Genomic DNA, 14181 nt, shown 5'->3' with positions numbered 1-14181 from the left:
GGGGAGCGTCGGCGAGCAGGTTGGTGGAGGAGAAGCTCCGGTGCACCCCTACCTGGCGTGCCAAATGTCGGATGTGGGGTTCCGGCAAACCCTTAAGGTTCGAACACTAGGGTGCGCACGAAGTCTTTCCCTCCTACCGATCTACGCCCTAGCTCGCTAAGATCTCGCGGACGAATTCGACGAACTCGCAACACAGAAAGACACGAGGTTTATACTGGTTCGGGCCACCATTGTGGTGTAATACCCTACTCCAGTGTGGTGGTGGTGGATTGCCTCTAGGGCTGATGATGAACAGTACAAGGGAAGAACAGCCTCCTTAGGTTGAGGTGTTCTTGAGGGTAGGCTCTCGATCGGGTTGGATCAAGCTAAGATGAGATAAGAACCTCTACTATGGTGGCTAGCTCTACTTATATAGGCCCTGGTCCTCTTCCCAAATATCGAGTGGGAAGGGAGCCAACACCGGCGGGCGAATTTGAAGGGGGACAGCCAGCACAAGCTATCCTGACAAAGCGGTCTTCGCCTACGAAAAGCTCTGGTGGTGACGCCGTCTTGGGCTCCACGATGACCTCCGTCTTGCCGTCCTCCTGGTCTTGGTCTCGTTAAACCAATATAGCAACCTTGGCTTGATGCCTCTGTACTCTTCGCCTGTGCTGGCCTCCTTAGCACCAAAGAGGAAATAAGGACGCTGCGCGCGCTGGCGCCCGCCTGGTGTCGTTCGTCATGGCTCACGTCACGAGAGCCTGGTGAGGTTTGCCCCACCTTGATATCTCCGCTCCTCATGAGCCTACCTGGCTAGGCCACCCCAGAGGAGGTCTTGCATTGTCCGCCTCGCGAGGCTTGGACACTCGCGAGGGTCTTGGATGCCTTGTTGACGAAGATGGGCCGTACGCCCTGCTGGCTTAGCCACGCCGTGGGCCGCAGGCAGGCATGTCTGGGGACCCCCGTTCCCAGAACACCGACACTGCGCCGCCGTCGATGAGGGTCTTGGTGACTTGCACATTGCTTATGACTGGGGAACAAAGCATCGGGAGGGCGCCAGCTATGGCTGCGCACTTGAGCCGATCTGCCGAGCTGAAGGTGATGGCGCAGTGGGACCAATTGAGCGGGCGCGTGGCCTCAAGCTTGGGGAGGACTGCATTCACTTCACGAGCAAACTGCTTGAAGATACGCTGCTAGGCTGGGGCCTGGGCTCCACCCAAGATACAGGCGATAGCGCACGGCTCCTGAAAGCCCCCAGCCCCCTCGTCTTGATGGTGGTCGGCATTCCTTCTTGGAGGTGGCGGCAGTGGGGGAAGACCGGCGTTGCCCTGAGGACGATCCTCCCGAGACTGGTCCCTCCAGGCGCCCTCGCGAGGCTGATCCTGCCAGCGGTCCTTACGAGGCCGGTCGCGCCACTCCTGGCGCGGGCCGCGGTCGTCCCAGCGCCCGCCACCACGTCCTCCTCCTCGGCCATAGCCCCGGTCGCCGCGCTCGGGGTGTCGACCGAAGCGTCCTTCAAAAATGGCCTTGAGCTCTTGACAGTCGCTGGTGTTGTGGGTATTCAGGTTATGGAAAGCGCAGAACGGTCGGCTGCTCCTGGATGACTCGGGCTGGTCTCTGCCTCACTTGGTGTCCGGCTCCGCCGCAAGCACGGCTGCACCCTTGCCCTTCACGTCCTTGGCCTTGGCTTTCTTCTCCTCCGGGACCGCAGCCGGCAGCTCAAGGAGGGAGAGGTGCCCTTCATCAGCTCTTGCGCACTTGGTCGCCAGGTTGAACAGCTCCTGAGATGTGCACAACTCCTCATGGATAGCGAGCTCTTCCTTCATCTTGACGTCGCGGACTCCATTAGAGAACGCGGAGATGATGGCCTCGTCCGTCACCTTGGGGATCTTGAGACGAATGTTGTTGAAGCACTGGATGTACTTCTGGTGGGTCTCTCCTAGTTGTTGCTTGACACGGCGCAGGTCACCCGCGGCCGGCGGGCGGTCGCGAGTGCCCTGGAAGTTGGCGACGAAGCGGTCGCACATCTCTTCCCAGGAGGAGATCGAGCCTGGAGGCAGATTTAGGAGCCACGAACGGGCGCCGTCTTTGAGCGCCATAGGGAACCAGTTCGCCATGACTTTCTCGTCGCTGTTGGCCGCCTCGATGCTCAGCTTGTAGAGCTGCAGGAACTCCGCGGGGTCGGGGGTGCCATCGTAACGAGGAGGCAGATCTGGCTTGAACTTGCCCGGCCAGGCAACGCTAAGCAGCTCGGGGGTGAAGGCGCGGCAGCCGGCCGTGGTCGCCGGGGCCCGTCTTGAAGGTGGAGCTTGGTCTTGACGCCCAAGTGCCGCCACAGCAAGCGGTGCGGGGCCCTGCCGCGGAAGACGATCCTGGCGCGGTGGTGCGAGCAGCGGCGGAGCGTTCTCTCGCGGTCGAGGGACTTCTTGGCAGCTTCTTTCTTCACGCGCAGGCGCTGGACGCGGCGGGTCGCTTCGTGGAGCCCTGCGCCTTGGCGCCAGTGCGTTGTCTTGGGGCAGAGGTGGTGGAGGTGCTCCGTGAGCTACGTTGCCTGTAGCTGGCGGAGGGTGAGGCGGAGAGAGGGACGGCGCAGGGGAGCCCCCTGCGGCGCGGACGAGCTCGGCGATGCGGTCGAGCCAATCCTCGTAGAGGTCGTCGACCAGGCGGTAGCGCAGGAGCTCGTGCACCATGAGGAGCGCGGCCCGTGCGTCCATGGGAGCGCGGCGAGCGTGGGACGAGTAACCGGCCGGGGTCAGCGACGGAGTGGCGGTGCGGCCGTCCCTCTGCACCGAGGGGTGCAGCGAGGACGCTTGCTGCTCGTTCCCCGCCGGGCAGGTGGCGGCAGGAGACGGAGAACGACGAGGTGGCCCACCGACGGGAGCGGTCTGAGCGACGCGGGTGGCTAGAGCAGTCCGGCGCTCAGCACGAGCACGACGAGCGTCCGCCATGGAGATGACAGAGCAACTGGACACGGAACGACGAAAAGGAAGCTCCAGCGCACCCCTACCTGGCGCGCCAAATGTCGGATCACGGGTTCTGGCAAAACCCTCAAGGTTCGAACACTGGGGTGCACGCGAAGATTTCCTCCCTACCGATCCACGCCCTAGCTCGCTAAGATCTCGCAGATGAACTCGACGAACTCACAACACAAAAGACACAAGATTTATACTAGTTTGGGCCACCGTTGTGGTGTAATACCCTACTCCAGTGTGGTTGTGCTGGATTGCCTCTTGGGCTGATGATGAATAGTACAAAGGGAAGAACAGCCTCCTGAGGTTGAGGTGTTCTTGTGCTTGGCCAACTTGTGTGGGTGAGGACTCAATTCCCTCCAGATGAGATGCCCCCTACTGTGGTGGCTAGTTCTACTTATATAGGCCCTGGTCCTCTTCCCAAATATTGAGCGGGAAGGGAGCCAACAACGGCCGATTTGAAAGGGGACAGCTAGTACAGCTTATCCTGACAAAAGTGGTCTTCGCCTGCAAAAGGCTCTGGTGGTGACGGCGCATTGGGCTCCATGGTGACCTCTGTCTTGCCGTCCCGCTGGTCTTGGTCTCGTTGCACCGATATGGAAACCTTTGCTTGATGCCTCGGTACTCTGCACCTGCGCTTACCTCCTTAGCACCAAAGAGGAAACAAGGATGCTGCACGCACTAGCGCCCGCCTGGCGCCCGCCTGATCTTGATCGTCATGGCTCACGTCACAAGAGCCTCACGAGGTTTGCCCTGCCTTGATCTCTCCGCTCCTCGCGAGGCAACCTGGTGAGGCCTCTTGTGAGGAGGTCTTGCGTCGTCCGCCCCGCGAGGCTTGGCCCCCCGCGAGGGTCTTGAATGCCTTGTTGATGAAGGTGGGCTGTACAGGCCTGCTCCACAGCCACGCCATGGGCCGCAGGCAGGTAAGTCAGGGGACCCCCGTTCCCAGAACTCCGACACCGCAGAGCGGCTGTCCGGCTGGCAAGACGTCAGCTAAGGGAAGGCGGCAAAGGAAAAAGCCAAAGGAGCAGAAAAGCAAGACAAGTCGGAAATTGGTGAAGATAATTTACATAGCAAAAGGCCCTTGGCAAGCATTCAACAGAGTTTGAATACACCCCCAGCGGGTGGAACTGCACAAATCTAACAAGTTTGTTCAAAGAGATTACAGAACAGGAAAGAAAGATAACTTGGCCGCCTAGGCCAGAGGAGCAGCAGCCGGATCGGAGGGGTCGGCGGAGGTCGAGGCTCCGGGTGGTGGAACGGCCGCCTGGTTGGTCTTGGCCTAGTCAGCATCAGCAGCAGTCGGCTCGCCGGCACGCTGTTCGTTGGTCGAGACTTGGTCAGGCTGAGGCCGGCTGTCGTCTCCATCATCCGGCGCATCGTCTTTGCCGTCCTCGTCCTCCTCCTCCTCACCTTCATCGTTGGAGGCGATCTCCTCCACCGAGTCCTCGCTGTCTCCTGGGTTCAGCCCGAACTAGTTGGGCGGCACCTCGGCGCCCTCCTCATTTAGCTCGGGGAGGAAGACACTGGTGTCCGTGTACTCGGCCATCGCCGCGGCGCGGTGATAGAGCTCGGGCGCCACCGCTGCCAACTCCTCGCTGGCTTCAGCATGGAGAGTGGCCAACTGGGCTAGGTTCAGCCCAAGGTACCACCCCTTGATGAACTCCAAGGCCCGCCATGCACCTGCCCGGGCTGAGGAGCCCTTCCACGCCTCGAAGCGGCCGATAGCCACCTCTAACCAGTCGGAGGTCCGACTGGGGGTGTGCACAGCTGGAGCACCTGGCCAAAGGGCGGAGACCACCTGGGCTCCGGCGCGCTGCAGGCGGCGGAGCGCCTGATGGGCCGGCCGGAGACAAGCTTGGATGGCGAGCAGCTGCTCAGCGAGGGTCCGAGGGGCGTTGGGCGCGATTTTTGCACCAGCCAGCCTCCGCTCGTCGCGGCGAGCCTCAACGGCTTGGCTACCGGTGACGGCGTGACCAGGGAAATACTCTTCACAAGAAGGAAAAAGAAGTATTAAGTCGGAAGCCGGCTCATATGACAAGTCGGCAGGCAGAAGAAAGAGAAGGACAACTCACCATCGAGCATGTCCTCGATCTCGCCATAGCCGTCGTACAGGGCCTTCTCCCTCTCGACCCAGTTCAAGCGCTGAGTCTCGAACTTGGCCTGGAGGGCCTCCTCCACATCCTTGAGCTTCTGTAGCTCTGCCTGGTGGTGGTCCGCCTGGTCAGCCAATTTCTTGGCCAGGCGGTCGCGCTCCTGATCCATCTTGCCGCGCTCCTCCTCCTTGGTACGCAGCGCGGTTTGAGCTTCGCCCAGCTGCTGCTGTAAGGTGGAGTTGGCTCCTGCAGAAGACAAGAAAGAAAAGACGGTCAGCAAATCAACAAAGAAAGAAGTAGTTGCCGGAAGATCTGACCCGACTGCTCAGTAGTCGGCCCGAATCTCGGGGGCTACACCCCGCGGGTGCGCTCGCGTGCCCCCACGAGACTAGGGATTGAGCGATTCAACAAAAGAAAAAAGAAAGGTGGTTGTCGGAAGATCCGACCCGATTGCTCAGCAGCCGGCCCGAGTCTCGGGGGCTACACCCCGCGGGTGCGCTGGCGCGCCCCCGCGAGAACGAAGAGCGGAGTGTTTACTCCGGTTGTCGGCCAGATCAGCAGTCCACTTGGCCAGATCCCGGACATGGGAGTTGAAGGCAGCTGTGCGGATGTTGTGATACTCATGCAGCAAGGACAACAGAAGAAAAAAGAGAAGGTTAGCACTCGGAACTTACCTTATGTTCTGAGCCGCCTGCTCAGCAGCCGGCCCGGAACTCGGGGGCTACACCTAGTGGGTGCATTGGCGCGCCCCCACAGAAGAATTCAAGAAAATTACAAGAATCAGAAACAAGCGGTCGAGAGACATACCCGGATGGCGGTACGCGTCGCCACGAAGTCCTTCGTGTACGGTTGGAGGGCGTTGGCTTGGGCCCGAAGATGGGCCTGGACGTCATTTGCGGCGTGGTTCAGCATGCTTGTCCCGCCTCCAGGAGTCCATTCCGGTGGGGCGGCGCTGCTGGCCTCGGCTTCAGGGGCCGAAGAGCTTGTGGCCCCAAAATACAGCGACCTTGGCGCCGACGCCGCCTTCTCCGGGCGACGACGCCCCGAAGTGTGGACCACCGGAGTCGAGCCCGCCACCAACTAGTTGCCAGCTGGTGGCGCTAGTGGCGCTTCAGGCCGACTGCTTTGCGCGTCAGCAGTCGGCACGCGCGGAGGCACCTCCGCCCCTAGGACGCTGACATCAGCCCCTCCCTCTCCATGATCGGCTGCTCGTCGCCGGCCCCTCCAATCGGCACCTGAGTCCCTGGTGTCGGTGGCACGGCACGCAGGGGGACGATAAGTTGCGGAGCCCAGCCATGCGCGGCCTCGTTTGTCTTCGCCTTGGCGGCTGCTTCTACCTTCGGCTTGGTCGCCGTGTCTGCCTGCGCCTTTGCAGCGGCATCGGCTTGGGCCTTGGCCGCCGCGTCTGCCTGCACCGCCTTGGCTGCTGCCGCCTTCTGCCGTTCCGCCTCCTCCCGCTCCTCGCGTGCCTCCCGCACATTCTTCCCCGTCGCCTCCCAGAGATCGGTGAGCGGGTCTATGCGCCGGGTGTTAGCGGAGCCCTCCGTCCCCCCGATGATGGAAGCAGAGGCTAACCGCTCAAGAGAGTGCGGGGCCCTATTCAAGCAAGACAAGAAGAAATTCAGAAGGAGTTTCGCAAGTAAGATGAAAGGAAAAACACAAAGAAGAGTCAAGTACTTACGCGGACACCGTCGGAGGCTGCTTTGGGGTCCTCTGGAACTGGGCCGCCTTTGCGGCGGCCTCCTGCCGCTTGGTCGCGGCGGCCGTGTTCTTCGGCTTCTTCGGCCGGCTTTCGAACAGTGGCTTGGCGGCCTGGCGCTTCGGCGCGCCGCCTGGTGCGGTCAGCACGGCTGACGAGCCCGCGCCCGCCCTATCGGCGCCATGCGGGTGGCGCGGCTCGTCCTCTCCTCGTCATCATTCAGCCACTCCTCGACGTCGCCTCCTCCAGAGCCACCTGCTCTGCCACCGCCACCTGTGGCATCGTCCTCCTCCAAGGAGGCCACCCCTAAGTCAGGGTCGTCCACTTCACTCACAGACCGGTCCGGCAGGTACTCTTGGCCCTCCTCCAGGGCGTCAGCTACCGGCTGGGACGTGAGGATCTGCACCATGACTGACTTATCAGGCGGCAAAAGCAGAACCGAGCAAATAAAAAAGAAATGAATTAAGGACTTACCGCAGGCGGCGGGTTTGCGCGGGAGTACGGTCGCTTGCCGAACTTCCACCCCTCATCCGAGAGTTTGCAGTTCGAGATGAAGTTCACCAGATGGGCCACCTCCGTGTGCGGCATCTCCTTGGTGCACATCCGGCACGGGTCTCGATGCCCGCTCATCCGACTGATCAGGTGAGACCGGCCTTACCACGCAGGCAGTCAGCAGGTCTGACGCCTTGAGACCCTCTGACTCCCTCATCTCCTTGAGCCAGGCGATGGCGGCAGTGGAGGTGGCCGACAGAGTCTTCGGCTTGAAGATCCAGTTGGTGCGGGGCTTAGCTGGCGGGCCGGCTTTATAAGCCGGCAGGTTGACGAAGTCACACATCGGGTGGACATTCTTGACGTAGAAGTAAGATTTTTGCCACAGCTTGACCGAATGTGTCAAACTAATGGCCGGGAAGTAGTTCCCGGCAACCGGACGTCGCACCGTGACGAAGGCTCCGCACTGGGCCGCCTCCCCCTTGATGGCAGTGCCGAGCTTGGTGTAGAAGAACTGCCCCCAGAGCTCGAGGGTGGGGAGAACGCCGAGGTAACCCTCACAGAGGGTGACGAAGGAGGACAGCAGCACCACCATTTTTGGTGTGAGGTGGTACGGCTGGAGGTGATTCAATTGAAGAAAGGACCGGAGGAAGCCGCTTGCCGGCAGCCGAAGCCGCGAATGAAGTGCGACCAGAAGACGACGCGCTCTCCCTCCTGCGGCGCCGACGAGATCTCCGTTTCGGGCGGAGGACGTGCCCGTACGTAGTTCTCGCCGGGCAGCCGCCGCGTCTAGCGGAGGAAGGTGATGTGGTCCTCGTGGACGTTCGAGCCGTCCCAGTCAACGGCCTGCGCCATGAGGGCTTTGGCTCGACGGAGGCGCAGAACAACGGGAGTGAGCGGACCCGTGGCGGAGCGGCAACGCTGTGGGGGAGACGCGCTAGGCAACAATGAGCTGCGGCGGCACGTCGGCGAGATGTGGTAGTGCAGCGGCGGCAGCAAGATGAGGAAAGGATAAGGGAGAGGAGGGTGCGCGTGCCTCTGCCGCCACCCTCCTCTCCCTACTTATAGCCCCAGGTGGCGAAGCCGAGGGGGCGAGAATGTGGGTGTCGTGGGATTAATTGCGCCCACGACCCCAGGACCCCGCTTTAACCGCGCAGTAACGACGTGTAGTTACTGCGCCACGGAATGCCAACCGTTCGCCTCGGCTGCACCGGATCCACACGCGCCGAGGCCCGTAGTGGCGGGCCCCAGCCTGTGGCGACGTCCCATCGTGCGCGTGGCATGCAGGCAGCGGGCGGAAAGCCTGGCGCCTGGCTGGTATGCCACCTGGCTCCTGCCACGACGTTTGAAAATCATCAGACGGACCGCCTGGTTGCGACCGGCTCTGACCAATCGACACTTCGGAAGGCTGACGGAGCAAGTTCACCAGATCACTCGGAGTAGGAAGCTGCTGAGGCTTCTCGCCTTCTCAGCAGCGGCGCCCCACCAGCTTCGGGGACTACTGTCGGAGTAAATGACCACGGGTAGCCTCATCCGCTCCCCATGGCGATTCAAGACATCGAGGCCAGCTGCGCCCCTCAAGCCTCAAGGACGAAGAGCCGCCTTATCGGAGCCGGCTGGTCCAAGCGGCCGGCTGCCAGAGGGCGGCGGTCCTTATAAGAAAGCCATGAGACGTGCCGATTCCTAGCAGGCGGCCTCTAGAGAGGCCGGATCCTAGCAGGCGGCCCCTCATGCCCGCAAAGTTAGCACCCACATAATTACGACGAGACGGGGCGTGGCTACAGTGCAGCCTGCCACCCCCTGAATCCATGGCAGAGCATGGCCACAGTGCAGCATACCGGGCGGACATCCCTTGCCTGGCGCGACACTGTTGCCACGCAGCCAATGACGTCACCCATGGTAGAGAAGGCCATGCTCCCACTACGACTTGTCGGTACGGTCCGCAGGTGGCGGGCCCTACCTATCCGTGAGAAGCCAGGAGGCGGCGAGCCCCAACCAGTCGGCAGGGGGGAGGCCGACTCCCAGCAGGCGGCCCTCCCCCTCCCTCAGAGTCAGTGCACCATTAATCAGAAGAGACGGGGAGTGGCTATAGTGAACATCCGCCAGGCGGCGGTACTGTAGCCATGCCTTCCCCGACAAAGCACACATCATCAGTGGCATTGCCACAGTACTAAGCAGCCGGCAGGACCCGCAAGCGGTGGGCGCGGCCTGTCGGTGAAGTACGAGACAACCGGCGGGACCCTTCAGGCGGCGGGCCCCAGCGGCTGCCAGAGAAGCCGGTGACCATAGACACTAACAGCCAGGTCCTACACCTGGCCAGATTACCATTGTACCCCTGGGGGGTAGGCCTATATAAACCCCCCAGGGCACCCATGCAAAGGGTTCAGACCTTAGTTTACCCACACTCACACATAGAGAGAGGAAGCTAGGGCTAGCCTTATTCTTCTTCCCTCTCTAGAGAAACAGCTCAAGGAGCAAGCTTGTAGCCACCATTGTTGCTTGAGTGATCATGCAGAGACCCCGCAGAGCAGGAGTAGGCTTGTTATCTCCTAGGAGAGCCCCGAACATGGGTAAGATTCGTCGGCGTGCATGTTTGCGCCTTATCCCATTTCCAGGCACCGGCGACGTATTATTAGCCCCCTCCGTGATAAGGCACCCGTTGGCATATGTCGCACGACACCCCCGACAATCACACACCCAAGTCAAACGTGTATTATGATAAGTGATTGTTGCAGGTTACACAACAGTAGTACTTTGATGTAAGAACATGGTGTGATAGAGAGATATTGTATGTTCTAGAAACAGGAACACATGTCTTATTCACAAGTATAATGTGTAAAGTAAGCAGATGGAATTCAACAAAATTAGAAGCAATACAATCTAGACATCATACATAACATGCAACCACATATAACAGTGCCAAGTTAGAGGGAGCACCTGTGATGGTGCACTAGGGAGGCGTGCTCATCATCAACACAGCTACGTTGAGTGTCTATGCATGTGTTGTGTTGGAAATCATCTTGGGGGAATGGAGGAGTAGAATCTGTAGAGGCCCTCAGTTTGGAAGGAGCACCTTTATCCGCTGCCTTGCTAACTTCCTTTCGCTTTATTGATTTTGAATGGTCAAGTAAAACCGACAAGAAAAAGCAATAAAATTCACTCTTTAGAACTCATTCGTGCATGATATACTGACAATCACTACTGTGATGTAAGGCAAACACATGATACCAGGATGGAATAATATGCAAAACAGGACGGCATGGCATATTCACAACTGTTTGTGTAAACTAAGCAGAAACCATTTCAACAAATAAGAAGCAATGCAAGCTAGACACCACATGAAAGATGCAACCAATATGACTCTGCCAAGTTAAAAGCGTCCCATCATAAATGGCATTTCAACAAATTAGAAGCAGCGCATGCTATAAATCATATGAAAGATGCAACTAATATCACACTGATATACTAAAGGTGCCTCGTCATTTTGATTGATGCGGGATACAAAAAAAACAATAGTTTTATGTAAGGACATGCTTAATGGGCAGATGTACTATGTACTAAAAATAGGAAGGCATGTCACATTAATAGGTATAATGTATAAACTAAGCAGAATAGCACATGCAATTTAACCAGATTGGAAGGATTACAATATAGACACCATATGCAACATGCAACCACATATCATGCTACCAACTTAGAGCAAGCACCTGCGATGTTAGTGTAGGGGAAATGCGATTATCAACTATAGAGCTACGTTCACTATCTTCATCTAGCCTTGCTGTTTCTTGAGAATCATGTGGGGAGGCTGATGCTGCAATCTTTAAATGAGGAGCTTTTCTCACAGTAGTCCACTGGCTTGACTGCCTGATCATAAGTGATTGATGAGGGATACACAAGAACATTAGTTTGATGTAAGAACATGGTTAATAGACAGATGTACTAGTATGTACCAAAAACAGGAAGGCATGTCATATTCAAAGGTATAGTGTGCAAGCTAAGCAGATGCAAATTAACCAGATTGGAAGCAATACAAGCTAGACATCTGGCTGGAGTGGTGAGCATGATCATCTAGGACCTGAGAGCCTAGTGGGAGGCGGGCTGCTTCGCCACCATCATGGCTTTTTAGTTGGCTTCCAGGTCATGCATGTTTGTGCTGGGCTTGTCACTGGCTCGGCCAGTGCCCTGACTAGCTATTTAACTTCTGGTGCTCCCGGGATGGTGGTTCATGTAAAAAATATCTTTCCTTATCTTAATAAAGACTGACTTTGGCCTTTCGAATACAAGCTAGACACCATATGCAACATGCAACCACATATGACACCGCGAAGTTAAAGCAAGCACCTGGGATGGTTGTGTGTGGCAATGGAGATCATCAACTACAGAGCTACGTTTACCGTCTCCATCTGCTGACACTGCACCCTTTAAAACGCTGAAACGTGTCTGGCCTAGCCGCGTACCACGCTGGAGCGACTTCTCTCTTTTCTTTTCTGCTTCTGTGAAGGCAGAGTCTGAAATACCCTTGCATAAAAACACAATAGTGAGAGTATGGGTGAAGTGTGCAGAACTAGTGCACTGTAAAAGTAACAGATAGCAGGTGGCTGAAAATAAAATGACAGGAGACATATCAAAGCTCTACAACATTGCAAGGCAAACAAAAATAGATTCTACTCCGTATGATTTTGTAATATATGAGCACAGGAAATGCAGGTACTCCTCCAGCACACCACCACATGTGGTCCTATCAAGATAACAGTCGACTGAATATAAATAGTTCAGTCGATTTTTTATGAACCGTCCGATCTATAAGGAATGGGTAGATGGCCTTCGTCTACCTCCCGCCAGTCACTGTTGACGATCTTTCTCGAACCGCCAGTAACCACCGGCCCAGACCCCTACCTCCGCCGCCCCACCCTCCCCTCGACCTCACACCACTGCCATGCTTGGCAGCGCCCCCAGGCCATCCCTTTAATCCCGTCCGACCTCCACATCGGGCGCCAGCAGCTCTAGGTCCCACACGCCCCTAAGATAAACACCGAGGCCCTGCTTCCCCAGCGTCATAGGCGGACTAGCGCCTGTTACGTCGGGGAATGCTTCCGTTAATTGGGAATCAACTGACCAGGAACTGAAATCCAAGGGGGCGACGGACCTCTAGCTAAGGTGAAATAGTATGAGGAGAAACCTTATGCATCGCGAGTTACTAGGAACATCTAGTATCAAGAAGAAGCGGTCAACTAGTGTCTTCTGTGGGATGAATACCGTGCAAGCAGACATGTAAAATTTGCACGAATAAGGGAAGAGGAGTACCATTTCCGGTTGCTAGTGTGGTCGCCTCCATATGTCGCGTCGATATTCTTCTTTTTGCCAGGGAAATCGATGTTTTGGAGGAGGGTGCAGGCTTGGACGAACCCATGGCCAAATTATTGACTGTGTTTCCGTGGCCGTATGTCGGCGGAGGGGAAGCAGATCCGAGGCGGTGAAGGACGGCATAGCAGGAACAACTCCGGTGCGGTGGACGATGGCAAAGTTGGAGCGGCGGCGGTGACGGACAGGACGGCGTGGTTGAAATGGCTCGGGTATGGACGGCTCGGCCTCGGCTTGAACACTAGCCTTGGAGGGCGTTGAGGTTGCGGTGGACGACGACGTTGGGGTATCGGCTCCGGCGTGATGGAGGAGGGCGGCGGTTGATGGGTGGGATGGGGTGGCGGATGGAGGACGCCGGGGTTTCGCGGCTGGTGGAGAGGTAGTTTTGGCGCCCACGGAGTACGTATGGGGAATTGGGCGGGGGCGGGGGAGCTATGGGAGAACCATGTTTCGGTCTGGGATGCGCTTGTTTTTGGCTTTTTTGAACAGATGGGACACGCTTGTTTGAAATTTCGGGAAAGTACAAACTTTGCCCCCCTCTTAAATTTCGGACCTACTGTGGGTCGGGGGTAGGATGGTAATCCCAGGTGTCCCAAATAGTGGGCAAGAGCGATTTCGGCCGCGCGCATGTGTGCTTAGGTGGCCATTGTGTATGAATGTTTTTGGAGGCGGTTGCGTGGCGTCTAGATGAAGCTACAAACCTACCCCGGTGTAGACCTTTGGACGTCGGGCGGGTAGGTTTCACGGGTCAGGGTTAGAAAAGTAATTTCCTTCTACTACCAAACATTGGTCTCACGCGGTTTCGGGCGAGTAGAGGCCCTTTTGGCGCTTCGTTCGAAATTTTGAAACAGAAGCATTCACGTTTAGAGTACTCTTGAACTTTGAGGATTGACCTAAATAGACAACGTTAAATTTGACCTTGTATGTTTGAAAACCTCATTAAATTATCCACTTCTTTTTGAAATTTTGACACTTGAAAATCCTATAACTACGATTATTTTGGAATGGAGGAGCTAAATTTGAATCTATTTTGTACACGACTATATATGCTATTATGCACAAAGTCGGAGCAAAGATTGGTGCCCCCATAATTTAGGTATGATTTACAAATGCCATGATATCGAATTCAAAGAATTGAATGGACTTCATGTTGAATTCGATTTTTTTTAAACCACCTTAAGTTGAATTCAAATGTATGCTAGTTCATAGCTAGCTATTTATAATGTTCATTGTGTAACTTTCGTATGTATAATGTGCTTTACACACACAACATGAACTATACTCACGTTTATATTCGATTGCTAAAGCGATGCATTGTCTGGAGTTCAAAATACTAGCTATGTGGATCAATTATGTCGAATAATAACATAGACATGCTCAAATTCGATAGAATCTGGATGTCTGATGGATCAATGACCGTTCCTTACGCGAATTGCAAATATCATGATCCCATCCTAATATTTGGATGCAATTTATATCTCTAATCAATGTGTACATCAGTCTATTACGTGTAGTTTCACTGTCCATCGGTGGTCTCTCACACATGCTCACACACTCTCTCTTGAGGTGTCTTTCTCGCAGACATGCT

The sequence above is a fragment of the Aegilops tauschii genome, chromosome 4 (assembly GCF_002575655.3).
Source record: "Aegilops tauschii subsp. strangulata cultivar AL8/78 chromosome 4, Aet v6.0, whole genome shotgun sequence".
Taxonomy (NCBI): domain Eukaryota; kingdom Viridiplantae; phylum Streptophyta; class Magnoliopsida; order Poales; family Poaceae; genus Aegilops; species Aegilops tauschii.
This window is presented reverse-complemented; position numbering follows the sequence as displayed.